The following is a 15,433-nucleotide window of genomic DNA, read 5'->3' on the forward strand; positions in this document are numbered from 1 at the left end:
TCGCCATCTCATGCCAGGGAAATTGAGTATGCAGACACACAGGAAGTGGGTCTAGGAGCAGAGTTTTAATGGGCAAAAGAAAGAGAAAGGAAAACAGCTCTCTCTTCTGCAAGAGAGAGGGGCACCTGAGTGGGAGTTCTGGCCAGTCACGGAGTGCACAGGGTTTCATAGAAAGACTTGAGGAGGCGGTGTCTGATTTACATACGGCCCAAAGATTGGTTGGACCAGGTGTGATGTGTACATAGCTTGAGGGAAGCTGGCTGCCCCACCTTAATCTTATTATGCAAATGGGCTATTTGCCTGACTAGCTCCATGTTGTCTGTCCCTACTGCACATGTGGTTGGCAAGGAAAAGGGAAGATGAAGCTGCCATTTTGAACATGCCGATTTCCCAGGTAGCCCCTTTCCTATGGGCACAACTGTCAGCACTTAGAAGAGGAACCCATGCCCCTCCTCACCTCTGCAGTGTGTGAAGATCCCTCAAAGTCCCTTTCCCAGGGGGTACATGGCCTGGGAAGGATGAAGGATGAGGTGTCCAGCTCCTCCTCCAGGGTCATCTACCTGAGAGTTCATCTCTCCTGTCCCATCCAGATGGCAGAGAGGACAGGCTGTGCCCATCAGGGACCATAAAGGAAACTCTCCTGATTCACTTGGCTCCTCCAGAGGTATACACCCTGTGTATACAGAATTAATACAGAGGGTGCTACATGACAGAAGTTTGACCTCGTCCCTTTTTCCATTGGTTTTTAAGCTTTTTTAAAGCCAAAACAAGTGGTTCCAAATCGGCACACACACACACACGTTCACACACACACACACACACACACGTTTTATACTCAATAGTTATTAAGGCCAACTATAAATTTTGCTAATGTCTTTGCTTCTTGCTGGACTACACTTTCCAGCAATTCTTTCAGGATAATTGATGGTTGGGACATTTTCTCAGGTCTTATATGTCCAAGAACATCTAATTTTACCCCTCACACTTCAATGATAATTTGATTGGGAAGAGAATTCTATAACAAGGCCGCTTTTCCTCAGCATTTCAGAAAGTGACTACTCCACTGTCGTCTTCTGCTGGGTGCTGCTAGTGACGTGTGATGTTAGACTGATTCACATGCCATGGTGGGTGACCTGCTTTTACTCTCTCAAAGATTTTAGTTTTTCTTTATCCTTGATATTCTGACATCTTACTCTAATCTACAGGGGGTTATTTGTTCCATTTTAAAAAAATGTATCTTGCTTTGTCCTCCAGGGAACTTTCAATTTGAGGACCTCAGTTTTAGGAAATTCTTCTCTGTAATTTCTTTGTTAGTTCTGCTCCCTCTTCTCAATTTTTTTTTTTTTTTTTTTTTTTTTGCTACTGGAATCCTTAAAAGAGGGCTTTTTAACCTCCTGTGTCTAGAGTCCATATTTCTTACTTTTCCTTCTTCCATTCCATTTCTTTACCCCTGCATCCTGCTTTCTGGGAGATTCCCTCATGCATTTGGACTCATTTGGATATTTGGCCATCCTGCTTAGGTGTCTTTATTATTTATTTCTTTATTTATTTGAGACAGAGTCTCGCTCTTGTCACCAAGGCTGGAGTACAGTGGCGCAATCTCAGCTCACTGCAACCTCCACCTCCCAAGTTCAAGGGATTCTCCTGCCTCAGCCTCCCAGATAGCTAGGATTACAGGCACCCGCCACCACACTTAGCTAATATTTTTGTATTTTTGGTAGAGACGGGGTTTCACCATGTTGGCCAGGCTGGTCTTGAACCCCTGATCTCAGGTGATCTGCCTGCCTCAGCCTCCTAACGTGCTGGGATTACAGGCGTGAGCCACCGTACTCAGCCAGGTTTCCTTATTAACAGTGACATAGACTAATTCAATCGACACTGACTGCTGATAGGAGAGGTGGATGCAGCCGCCTCGTTCTGTGCTCCACACTGTTCACAGTGACACCATGGGGGAATGAGTCCAATGTGGCTTGGTTCTTCCCTTCCCAAATAGGCACCCTGACTCTTGTATCTAAGCTACCCAGCTCCTCGATTCCAACCACCAGGTGGGACAAATGTTTGGTGGCACCTGTCCCTTCTGCAGCAGCAAGACTCTCTTGTACACACCTCAGGCTTTTTTTTTTTTCTTCCTCTGATCCTTTTGGTGGCTCTTTTAGGGATTTTCAGTTTCTGAAAACTCCCTTCCCTAAAAAATCTCCCTTCTAGTTTTCTGAGTATTGTTACCTTTTTTTTTTTTTTTTTTTTTTTTTTTTGACTCACTCTGTTGCCCAGGCTGGAGTGCAGTGGCACAATCTCAGCTCACTGCAACCTCTGTCTCCCGGGGTCAGTGATTCTCCTGTCTCAGCCTCTCCAGTAGCTGGGATTACAGGTGAGTGCCACCATGCCTGGTTAACTTTTGTATTTTCAGTAGAAATGGGGTTTCACCATGTTAGCCAGGCTGGTCTCAAACTCCTAACCTCAAATGATCCCCCCATCTGGGTCACCCAAAGTGCTAGGATTACAGGTATGAGCCACCACGCCCGGCCTGTTACATATTTTTTCTATTGTGTCTGAGAACCCAGTGCTGAAGGGAAGGCAGTAGTACGTGTTTTGGCCACCATTTTGAAAAAGGAAAGCTTCAGATAACATCTTAGAAGTTCAAGATGTAAAAGATACAGTGCAGCACTTTAGTTGAAGCAGAGGTGGAGGCCCCAGAGGTCTGCTTCCCTTCTCCCTCACAATGGCCTGTGAGGAGACTGCAAAGAACACCCAAGGCTCTGTGGAGCCTGGCATGTAAACCACCCACCCATGTTATTATTGTGGCTTCATGTTAGCATCACAATAGATTTGATAGTCGGCACCAGGATCCTGATAGCCTGATTCCTCCAGTAGTGACAGACTACTTTTTTAAATCTGGAAACTTGGGACCCTTTTAGGACTTTCTCTGAAATTTCAGTTTTTTGATCTGAGAGTTCATTTGCAAAGAACCATAATAAGTAGGAGGCCATTGGCTCGAGGCTGTGCAGGTACTTTGGGTTCCTACATAGTGAACTGCAACCTAACTTGGTATAAAAACAAATGAGAACGTAACTTAGTGTATTTTTTTGGAACAACTGGTCTCAGCCAATCACAAGCAGCCAAGCTTCAGCCATTCACAGGTAGTCAGCTGATTAGACCATGTCCTAATAAGGCAAATGCCTAGCCATAAACAGTCAAGTTATGTCTGCACTTTACCTCTGCATTCAGCCTATAAAAGCCACAGCTCATGCTGCTAACTTGGAGCTCTATGAACCTCTTGTGGTTCTGAGTGCTGCCTGATTCATGAATCCTTTTTTGTTCAAGCCAATTCTGTTGAATTTACTTTCTATAAAGTTTTTCTTTTAACAGAACTGACTCTCTCTGAGCTCAATAAATTATCATGCCGTTTCTGTCTCTGTTTATCAAGCCCAACTACTTCCACAAGTGCTCTCTGATGACTTAGTAAGGTGGATCTTCATACCACCCCAAACCATAATCTTTCAATATGTAGTGAATATACTGGCTAGGAGTTCCACCTATGTAAGAGGTGTTTTAAAATTACTTTATATGGAACTCTCCAGCTGTGGATATGAGGTAAGAAACCCATTTGTCTCGTGCACACAGCGGGGAATGGTTGAGTGCAGAGATTATTGTTGATGTTTTGCTGTGTGTTCCTCTGTGTAAGGCCTTCCTCAGGGCCACTGAGATAACTTCAGTGATTTATATCACCTCAACACTTTTAACGATTTAGACTTTCTTCTCTCTTGGTTGTATTCCTGTCTAAGGCTGGTCTATGCATGACCCAACCTTGTTCAGGTAACTTATTCAGAGGTAGAAGACATTTTATTTATTTAGAGAAATAAGAAATCATCATACCCAACTAGTGATTTGAGTAAGAGATTTAAACAGATTTTTTTTTTTTTTTTTAAATTCTTGAAACTATCTTTTTGGACAGGCAAAATTTTAATGTGTCAAAGATTTATTTAAACTATATTTCCATTATCTAGAGTAGAATAGTGAGTTATGTCAATTATTTTGTTAACTATCTTACATTTCAGAGTCCTATTTACATACATCATTTCCAAATACACCATAGAAAGTCTACTCAAGCCTCCATTTTTTTCCAAATATTGAGTTGTTCTTAGTTACCTGTGATCATAAAATGGATTTTAGGCAGTATTATTTGGTTGATTTTTGCTTCAACTCCAGCAAATCAAGCAGTTTGTTGGTTTGTCACATATTCATCATCTATTCTCTTATCTGTGCTTTTTTCTAAGCAGCCCGCCGACTTCCACCAGAGGATCCTTGAGATTCCAGGGAAGCTGACTTTATCCATGGGAGTGAGGCATGAGGTCAAAGCTAAGCCAATCAGTGCCTTCCATTTCTTGGAACACAGCTATTGGCTGCAGAGGGGGCATGTGTCTTAAGGGCATCCAATCAGAATGAATTTTCAGATTTTCCTTGGAAACATTAGGCAGGAATGCTTTACTGCTTCCCTGCTTCCCTTCTGGATAAGAATGAGGAAGTAACAGCCCTGAGAGCTGCTGGAAACCATAGGGGACCTCAAAGGGAGTCAACCTTAGAATTTGGCCCCAAAAAGGGCAACATGAAGAGCTAGAAAGAAATAAGGTTCTTGGTGACATTGTTGAGCTCCTGGATCAAGCCTTATCTGGAGCCAATATTATCTCTGGCATTTTCAGTTGCCTGAGCCAACGAATTCCCTTAATTGTTTAAGCTGTTTTGAATGGAGCTGTCTGTTGGTTGCATTCTAACTTGTATACTTTATAGATGACATATTAGTATACAACTTCACAGTTTAGAAATTGTATTATCTTACTTCATTGTCACAACATCTCCATAGAGGTATTTAGAAAAGCTGTTACTCCTCTTGTTTTATATGAAGAAAGGGACCGTGAAAGCATTGCCCTAGGTTAAACAGATGGTTAAGTAGAAGAGGAAAGTTATATGAGGACTGGAAGAATGTGTTTATTTTAAAGTTGTATTCTCAACATCTTTTAAAGTGCTAGTCAATTCAATGTAATAAAAATTTGTTGAACAAATAAATTAAATAATAGAGCTGTAATAGTAAAAAGAATAATGGACTTAGCTGTAATTGATCATTCATTTTTTTCCAACAAATATTTACCTAATGCCTATGTAGAGGTAAGAGACTCGGTTGTGCCAGTATGTCTAGTGAAAAAGACAAAGAAAATTGATATTTCTGATGTTCTGATGCTCTTTTTAAAGTTTCAGAGAGTTAAACGATTATAGTATTTACATATCAAGTCCTGCCATGACTTGCTAGGGAGGGTCCTTGTGTTTCAAATCTCTCTCTCTCTCTCTTTTTTTTTTTTTTTTTTTTTGAGATGGAGTTTGACTCTTGTCATCCAGACTGGAGAGCAGTGGAGCAATCTTGGCTCACTGTAACCTCTGCCTCCCGGGTTCAAGAGATTCTCCTGCCTCAGCCTCCCAAGTAGCTGGGATTATAGGCGCCCGCCACCATGCCCGGCTAATTTTTGTATTTTTAGTAAAGACGGGGTTTCACCATGTTGGCCAGGATGGTCTTGATCTCCTGGCCTCAAGTAATCTACCTGCCTCTGCCTCCCCAAGTGCTGGGATTACAGGCATGAGCCACTGCACCTGACTGTTTCAAATCCCTTTTCTACAGCATATATCCACAGTTTCTGCCATGTTCGCCTTGAGAATGGGGATCTCTGAGGTAGAAAGTCATGCCAATTGTTTCATGTTGTAAGTACTCAGTACCATCTGATTACCTCACAAATATTGAATTATATTCTTCTCGATGTCTAAGTCTCTCTCTGGCAGTATGTTAGAATGTCCTTTCATTCAAATCTCTTGGGGACCATTAAGAGTTGAATTTTACTATTTTAGCATGTATTATAGTAGATCAAAACTCCATACTTCGTGAGTGAGGCAATATATAGATTTGAGATTCCATCAGATTGCAAAGTAACAAGAAAGTAGAGGGAAGATCACCTTGTGGGAATGAGGCACCAGCTAACCAAGCAGTCAGGGAAATAGCCTGAATTGTAGTTCCCCAAGGATGGAATGAAAGAAGCCACAACCAAGAAATTTAGCTCCTTAGATCTAATAGAAACCTCAATGAATTAGATTCCAAGAATCGATAGATGAAAATTGTTTCAGGATTTAAAAACTCAGCAAGGTTCCATTTCCTCTTTTCAGCCCTGAGTATTGGAAAGAGCAAAAGCTTTTGAGTGAGACAGAGCAGGGTTCAAATCCTAACTCCAACAATTGAGTTAAGTAACCTGCTCTCTCTGAGAGTCATTTTCCTTATCTAGAAAATGGATAGTATTTACCTTAATAGGGCCAGGCATATAGGAAATGATAGCTGTTATTCTGTACTTTTTATATAAGTAGAATAAACTTAGAGTCATGGAAAAAAGTGTTGTCACACTTATTTTTTGCTTTTCTTAGAAGAAAAAAAAGGCTATATCTTCAAAGTGTCCAATAGCACAGAAAGAAAAAAGAAAATGAAGGGCACATTTTGTAGAATCAAGATTTTTTCCTCAAATTCAGTCATAGCCCCATAATGAGCTAATGAGGGTGGAACATGGCTCTCTTGTATCTCTCATTGCTACATTTACTAGCTTTCATCTGAGAGAATGAGGGACGCTTTAGTTCAAATACTTGAATACTGTTCCAAATGTCTCATGTTTCTGATAATGTCCTTCAGGACCCTGAGCAAAGTAATTCTAAAAGAGATGAATGACTGTGGATTTTTCAGCAGATTCTTGGTATCCTTTCAGAAACTTTAAGAACAGCTCCTTAACTCTTCACTCATAAACTTGGTGCTGTTTCCCCATTTCTCTCATCTTTGAAGTTGAGTCCCATCAGATGTCAATGGCATGATTTATTCACGTCCAGGGCCAATGGAAGAAGCGCAAGAGTGGGAGGCTGTTAGCTCTCGCCAGCGCCCCCTCTGGCCACTCCGGCAAAGACCGCCAAGTGGCAGCACACATAATTCCGGTGCAAAGCTCTGGTGTGGATGGAGGCGGCTCTGAGCACAGCCCAGAATGTTGGAACAAGAATGGGGTGGCCTGGCTTGCTGCTTCTGAACCTGTGTCGTCTTCACTACTGTGATTAGAGACAAAAAAATAGGAGAAGGCTTGCAAATACTGTGCAATAGAGGTGGTAGTTTTACATAAATCTAAAAAATTTGGCGTGAGGTTTATGGAGACTCAAAACAACTTAAGGAATGAAATGTTTTTCATATAAAATGCCTGATAATTAACCTCTTCTTACTTTTTAAGTTATTAAACCTGAATTTTGGTGGATCTTTTTTTTTTTTTTTGACAGTATTAAGTCAAATCTGTGATATGTATAAAGTATCACTGACATAGTTGGAAAATTCCTTTATCCTACACCACCCCCAATGGCTCCCAAGTACGTGACTTAGGAACCTTAGTGAGTTCATCAGTCATTCAAATCAAGGAAACTTATAGCTGAGTATTCTGCCTTCTTCGGAGAATGCAAATGTTGTAGTCCTGTGTCTCACTTCTTTCTCATCCTGAAGTTGAATTTAGTCATAATTGTTATACTGCTATAGCATTTGACCCTTTTCAAAACATGTTTATTCACAATATTACAAGCAGAGGAGATTTCGCTGTTTTTGCTTTTTAGAGGAAAACATTGGTATTCAAAGAAATTGACAAATTTTTGTTTAATCTATCTATTACAGTCTTGGATATTAATCAGTTTACAGAATCACTGAGTCTAGAGAAGAAACCACACATATCAGTTTTAAGTTGCAAGTTAAGTTTGAGATAAGTTCAATTTTAAAAAATCAAATTATAAATACATTGGAAGAAAATTTTTTAAAATACTGTTATGATTTGGGGGAAGGTAGATAAAAACTTTATAACTGGGGATCCCAGGACAAAAGTCATAGTGAAAAATATTGCTAAACTTAAGGGCTTAAAATACACGCCCACCTACACACACATTCAAAATTTATGAATGGGCCGGGCGCGGTGGCTCAAGCCTGTAATCCCAGCACTTTGGGAGGCCGAGACGGGCGGATCATGAGGTCAGGAGATCGAGACCATCCTGGCTAACACGGTGAAACCCCGTCTCTACTAAAAAGTACAAAAAACTAGCCGGGCGAGGTGGCGGGCGCCTGTAGTCCCAGCTACTCCGGAGGCTGAGGCAGGAGAATGGCGTAAACCCGGGAGGAGGAGCTTGCGGTGAGCAGAGATCCGGCCACTGCACTCCAGCCTGGGTGACAGAGCCAGACTCCGTCTCAAAAAAAAAACAAAAAAAACAAAAAAACAAAATTTATGAATGGTAAAAAATATATTCTGATATATTTTGGAATTTATCAAGCAAAAAGGCAAATGATAAAAATTTTAAAAAGTAACATGTTTAATATATAAAGAGATCTTGCAAACCAATAAGGAAAGGATGTCTCCATATGTTAACAATGGATCTAAATTGCAAATTCACAGTAGAAAAAATAAAAATGGCCAATAAATATAAAAAGTTTTAACCTTCCTGGTAACGAATTAAAAAAATTATAACAATAAAATTTTCCAACCTGGTGGGGGAAAAATAAAATAGAATAATAGTTTTGGCAAGGACTTTAGGAAAGAGGTAACTTCATGCTATGGTTTTAGGAATTGCAGTCTGGAGAGCGGTTTGACATTCCATATCAAAATCCTTGAAAAAGAGCATAACGTCTGATCCAGGTTAAGGATGAATTATCAGCCAGTAATTGGACAAGTCGCCAAAGATACAAGTGCAAAAATTTTTATTTTAATCATGAAAAATGAGAAACAACTTAAAATATTGGTAATATGGGGTCATAGATATCATAATTAAGCCATAAAAAGAAAGGCTATGAAATACAGTGCCATGAATAGTTTGATGTAATTTTATTTAGGAAAAATGCACACATATTAATAAATACACACATATATAAATATGTATCATAGTGTACATATAAATTATATATATTTCTATGTGTGCATGTGTATGTGTGTATATATATGGAGAGAGAGACAGTGTCAGTCTTGGTTCTCAGTACTTTACATATAACAATTCATTTAATCCTCCCTACAACCCCAAGAAGTGAGTGCTGTAATCAACTCCATTTCACAAATGAGGAAACTGAGGCAGAAAGAGGGAAGCACTTGCCTACAGTCACACAGCTAATGAATGGCAAAGCCAGGATTCAAATCCAGATGTTGAGGCTCCTAAGTCTCCCGTTCTAAGCACCAATCCGGCTCTCCTGGGTGACATAGGGAGCTCTATGCCCTCTGCTCTAAACAGATAGACAAAGGCTTGGAGGATGCACAGTAACTGACATTCAGTGCTTACGTCTGGGTGGTGGGATGATAGAGGGGACTTCTGTTTATTATTTGAAAAAATTAAATCAATACTTTCTGATTTTTCTGCACTTACAAATCACTTAGTGGTGAGGCAAAACAAGTGTTTTTGTTTTGTTTTATTTTTTAACTAAAAAGTTTAGAAAACGTGGATTTCTGCCCTTGTTCCACTGCTTTGGTAACTTATAGGCCAAAATCGGATTAAGGGAGGGCTGGTCCAGCTTTCCCCATTCCATCTCTCTGCTAAACCCTTGATTGTGAAGCCTCACAATGACACAAAATGTGTGTGTGTGGGGGGGGTTTGCCTTTTTGTTTTCATTTTATTTCTTTCTGAACATTCTGTGCCTGTCAGTTTTTTCTAGTAAAGGAACTATTGCATTAGGCCCAGCATTCCAAAGACCTGACATGCAGGCCGGGAGTTCAGGCCGCTCATGTGAGGGGCCTCCCACTCTGGCTATTGTCAGCCAGGCATTGCCAGGTTTCTTGTTATTTCTGCCCAGTGTTTTTTTCAAAATCGCAGAGGATCTTAATGTGAGGAAAATTCTCTCTCTCTCTCTTTTTGTTTGGTGACTCAAAAAGTTTTGACTTTTATGATTGTGACAAATACCAAGGGGACTAGAAATAGGACAGTGTTTCCTGGTATTAAATAAATGGAAGTTTTTAAAAGAGAACACAGATTTCTGAAATCTGTGTCAGCTTGATCAACTCTGGGGTGGACCTGTTTAGACTCTTCAGGACCATGATGGTGGTGACAGTCATAATGACGGTCACAATTTTCTGGGGGCTGGCCGTGTGCTCTGCCTTGTGCAAAGTGCTTTCTGCGCATTGTTTTTATTGACTGCTCCTAGCATACATGGGAAGGAGTTAAGGGTATCCCCACTTTTTGCAGGGCCCAATGGTTTCCTGGCTGCCATGGAGTCACAGAGCTCTGATGTGGAAGTGCTGGGATCTTAACTCAGGTCTGTCCAAGTTCGAAGTGTGTGCCTGACCATGCAGTTCGGGTCTAAGACCAGAGGTAACTACTGACTTTGTGGAGAGTGAGTGCCCACTTCCCATTCCCTCATCCACCCTGGAAAGCACCGGGGCCAAGAGGCTCAATCAGCGTTTATGGAATGAATGAATGACTGGGTGAATGAATGCATGAACACAGCCCCCACCAACATGCCAAAGGGTGTGAACAATAGAAAAAAGGCCATTGTGTAAAGTTCCTTTTAAAACTTTAAGACAAGGACTTGAGGGATAAGCAGTCTGGGTTTTGGGTGGCTTTATTCTCTTTTGGTCTAGATTCTTTTAAATGTGAAGGGGGAATAGTTCTGGAGAGAGAGAAGGGTGCTAAAGGTTGCCTAGAGAAGACAGAATAACTTACTTTAAACTCCAGTTTGGTCTCTGGAGCAGGGCATGGCAAACTTTCTTTGGAAAAGGCTAGGCAGTAAATATTTTAGGTTTTAAGGACCAGAGAGTCTCTGTTGCAACTATTCATCTCTGCTTTTGTAGCGTGGAAGCAGCCATGTGTAAACAAATGGATGTGGCTCTGTTTCAATAAAACTTTATTTAAAGGCTTTGAAATGTGAGCTTACTTTGTATTATTTTTGCATGTCACAGAATTATTATTCTTTTGTTTTTTTTCCCAGCTATTCAACAATAATACCCAAAATGAGCTACAGATTCAGTGTAATCTCTATACAAATGTAAAAAACATTCTTAATCATGGTCATACAAAAATAGGCAGCAGGCTGGACTTGGATGGTGGACCATACTTTTCCCACCCCTGTTCTATAGTCAGACAGACACGAAGAGTGAAGCTTTTCATCTTTTCTATATTGCCAGCTCAGCTGGCTTGGGTAGGAAGAGGTTTATAAAAAGTACTTCTTCACTGCACCAGCTGTATGGCTGGGCAAATTACAAGTTACTGGCACTCTGTGTGCCTCTATTTCTTCTTCTATAAAATGGGAATGTAACTAGTTCGTAGTTTGGAGGAGTAAATAAAATCATCCATTGAAGGCACTTGGAACAGTGTCTGACATGGAGAAATCTTCACTAAATATCAACCATTCTCATTATGGTTGTTGTGGTTGATGCTGTTTGTCAATGGGGTAGAGAAAGATATGAAATCCCAGGAAGAGTTTGGCCCTTTGTTCCAGGAGCAGCAATGATTTTGACAGTATTATGGGATTCCCTGGGTTCATCCCTTGACTTTCCCAATCTGCCCATTTTAGGGAAATAAATCTTTAGAGTTGGAAGCATCTTCTAGTGCAACCCCCTTTCTAAAGCCAATCTTATCTGTAGACACCATTACTAAGAGCCATCCCTCTATTTTTTATTCTTTTATAAGATAGTCAGGTGCAACCACAAGAGGAGATGCAGGAGAGGCTCACGAAAAAACAAAGCTGATTATATTATACCCCTAGGGACAAGGGGTACATAAGCCGTGTTGGTCCATATGAGAAAAACACCAGGGTGGAGTGTGCAGAAGACAGGATGAGAGGGAGGTTTAAGCCATAACCCTTGTTGGGGTTTCCAGAGAAAGGCAAGGCAGGGCAGGGTGAACTGTTTGGATGGGCTAGACTGAATAATTCTGGCAGGCTTTGGGCTACAAAGAGTGGTCTCTGTTGTTGGCACCTGGTCCTGGGATGACGTAGGCAGAGGAATACAGCCTCCTGGGATGCACTGGCCAGATACAGGAGGTCTGGCACTGCCCTGGTTAGTTTGCACATCAAAGGCATGCTTCAGTCTGAGTCCTTTGTCTGAGGATTGGCTGGATCCAGGAGGGGCCGTCTCTCCCCAACCAGAAAGTTTTTTTAAGATGCCAGAGCATCACAATATACAGAAAATTTTAAAGTCTTTGCAACATACCCTCTCAAATGTGATTTCAACTGCGTCCAACCCCATTAAAAGTTCTAGATGAACCCTCAGTTGTGTCCTGTACCTAACCAACATTTCTGTTCTTAGGCTTAGAGACCCTCCATCCTGACTTTCTCCTACATAACTGGCTGTGCTCCTGTCCCCTTCCTAGGTCCTCCATCTCGTCCTCCAACACTTATTGACCACTTGTAGCTGGCTTGACTTGAGGCCCCTGGAGACAGGGAACAGGTCTTAGGCATCTTGGAGTCCCACACTCCTAGCCCATGCCAGCATTCCATCAGTGTTTATAGAATTGAGTGGTCCCTTGGTTCCCACACGTGGTTCATATCAACAGACTCACTCTTCTCCAAAGTCACTTGCGCCTCCTCCAGACTCTCCATGTACCAGATGCTCCCAGATGCTGCAATGTCCTAACCTACATTTGCCCCAGTGCCCCACAGCACTGAGCGCCCCACCAGCAATTAAAGAGGTTTAACCAAAGTACCAAAGCACATACGTAACCAGGATCAACTGACTGGCCTGGGAAGGCTTCTGTGTGAACCCTGCCACCAAAAGCGAGTGTTTGTTTGGGCAGACAGGAAGCAGTGAACTCAGAGAATAACACAGGCAGAGCCCAATGAGGTAAGCAGAGGGAAGGAAGTAAAATTTTCCATTCTAGTTTAGCCATGACTAAAGTTGTCAGGAATCAGTGCAATAACTTCGAATTTGAACGTATTTGCATGAGTGGATCTCTTTGCAAATCTGGGCTTTTATTTTCCCATATGTTCCTACTTTAGCTTTCACAAGACTTTTTACAGTTACAATTGCAGAAGAAATGATCTGAGACATGTTCAGATATATTTTGTTCATTTATTTAACAAACACTCAATAGTGCTTATTTATGCCAGGCACTGTTCTCAGAACTTTATATATAACCATGACTCAATGCTGCTTTTCATTCATTTATTCATTCATTCAATAAAAATACATCTGATATCTTCTGTGAAACCACATTGTACCAGGAATAAAAAGGCATAAGATGCCGTTTTCTTTTCTCATGGGCTTCGTGGGTGAGACAGACAAGTAAATCAATAACACGGTGCTTACAGGACATGATGTGATAAGGGGACACACAACATGTATCACTTGTCCTATGGGACAAGAGGAAGGACACCAAAATTAGCCTTGAGTCAGTGATGCTGAAACTGGGTCTTGAAAGATGAGTGAAGGGTTGTGAAGACAGGAGGAATGTGTGGCAGGAACAGCCTGTCCGCAGCATCAAGGGAAGGCCAGCTGCACCCTCAGGGAGCCGCAAGCCGTCTTCCACATCCTCAAGCAAAGGCTGTGTATCTGAGCATGAGGAAGGGGCTTAGACAGCTTGGGCGGCCATCACAAAGTGCCACCAGCTTTGTGTCTTAGTCTGTTTATGCTGTGATGACAGAACACCACCAACTGGGTAACTTATAAAGAACAGAAATGTATTTGCCTCACAGATCCAGAGGCTGGGAAGTCCAAGATCAAGGTGCCAGTCTCTGGAAGAGGCTTCTTGATGTGTCCTCCCATGTCCTCCCATGGCAAAAGGTGAAAGGATCAGAGAGAACCAGACTCGCTTTTGTAACAAACCCACTCTCCATAACAAACCAGCTCCTGAGATAACGACATGAATCCATGCATGAGGCAGCACCCTCAGGACCTAATCACCTCTTATTAGACCTCACCTCCCAACACTGTTGCCTTGGGGATTAAGTCTCCTATCCATGGACTTTGCTTGGGTTTGGTTTGACACATTCAAACCAGAGCAAAATGCAAGTTCAGTTTCTGATGAGGGCTCTCTCCCTGGTTTGTAGACGGCTGCCAATGGCCGTATCCTCATGTGGTCTTTCCTCTGTATGCCCACAAACTCTGGAGCCTTTCTCTTCTTATATGGACACCAGTCCTATGGGATTAGAGTCCCACCCTTATGACCTCATTTGACCTGAATGACTTCTCTAAACTATCTTCAAATACAGTCACATCCCATGGTGCTGGGTGTTAGGACTTCAGTATATGAATTGCTGGGGGGACGTGGGAGGAGGGATTGGGAGAGAGGAGACTGGTATGAAGGCTACTGAGATAGTCCCAAGAAAAAGTGGCAGAAGGCTAAGCGAAATCAATGGCAGTGGGTTGGGAATGAACCAAGAGATTCCTGAGATTTGTAGAAGGCAGAGTCAGTGGGTGGAGGCAGCCAGTTGGCTAGGAGGACTGGGGTGGAGGAACAGCAGAAAAGGGTAGGGGTGGAGGGAGGAAGTAAGAAGGTGCAGTCTAGAATGCCCTCACAGTGCTGGACTGAAGGGTGGTGATGCCTCCCTGGGAAGAGAAACCCAGGAGAAACAGCACATAGGGCAGGAGGAAGACGATGAGTTGCAGGTGCCAGGGCGAAATCACGTGGAGAGGTTAGCAGGAAGTTGTGTAGATTGGTCGGAGAGCCTGACAAGAAATCTGGCCTGGAGCTAGAGATTCAGACATCATCAGCTTATAAGTGGTCATCAGAGCCAAAGATTTGGACAAAGTCATCCAGGGAAAGGGAAGGTAGACAAGGACAGAACTCTGCAGCTTAGGAAAATGAGTGGCCTGAAATGAGGGACAAAGACTGGGAGAAGACAGGGAGCTGGCACTATTACTTGAGAACCAGGTACTGAGCTAGATGCTGTGCGTGGGCGATCACCTCATTGTACTCTTACAGAAGTCCCCTGATGTAGGCATCAAGCAAACACTTACATTGCACTTACTATGTGCCAGACAATTCTTTGCCATAGCTCATCAAATCCTCACAAACCTCACTCTTCACATATGAGGAAACTGAAGCACATAGGAGTGATGTGTTCAAGACTGCAGAGCTAGACTCAAGACTCCAACCCAGGTGACAAGTCACCAAAGTCTGAGCTCTTAACCATGTTGCTATCCTGCCTCTCCCTCTATTACCCTAATTGTAGAGATGAGAAAATGAAGGACAAGAGAGTTTAGGAAACTTGCTCAAGATGACATGGCTAGCAAATGTTAGAGTTAGATTTTCAACTCTAAACCCTTTGCAGCTTTCACTACATTGTGCAAGTTCTTCACCAGCTAAGGGGAGAAAGAACTGTAGGGACGAGTGTAGTCTAGTGAGATCAAAACAGAAAGTGTTTATGAAGTTTAGTAACAAGGGGGTCATTGGAGACTTGGTCAGTTTCAGGAGGTGTATTGGGCGGAAG

The 15,433-nt window shown here is 42.1% G+C and overlaps 1 protein-coding gene across 1 annotated transcript in view; it reads left to right on the plus strand.

Moving 5' to 3' along the window:
- MEDAG (mesenteric estrogen dependent adipogenesis) overlaps positions 1-15,433 on the plus strand; it is an 83,728-nt gene that overhangs the window by 42,698 nt on the left and 25,597 nt on the right. The window lies entirely within an intron of this gene.

This window comes from Chlorocebus sabaeus, chromosome 3 (genome assembly GCF_047675955.1).
Source record: "Chlorocebus sabaeus isolate Y175 chromosome 3, mChlSab1.0.hap1, whole genome shotgun sequence".
Classification (NCBI taxonomy): Eukaryota; Metazoa; Chordata; class Mammalia; order Primates; family Cercopithecidae; genus Chlorocebus; species Chlorocebus sabaeus.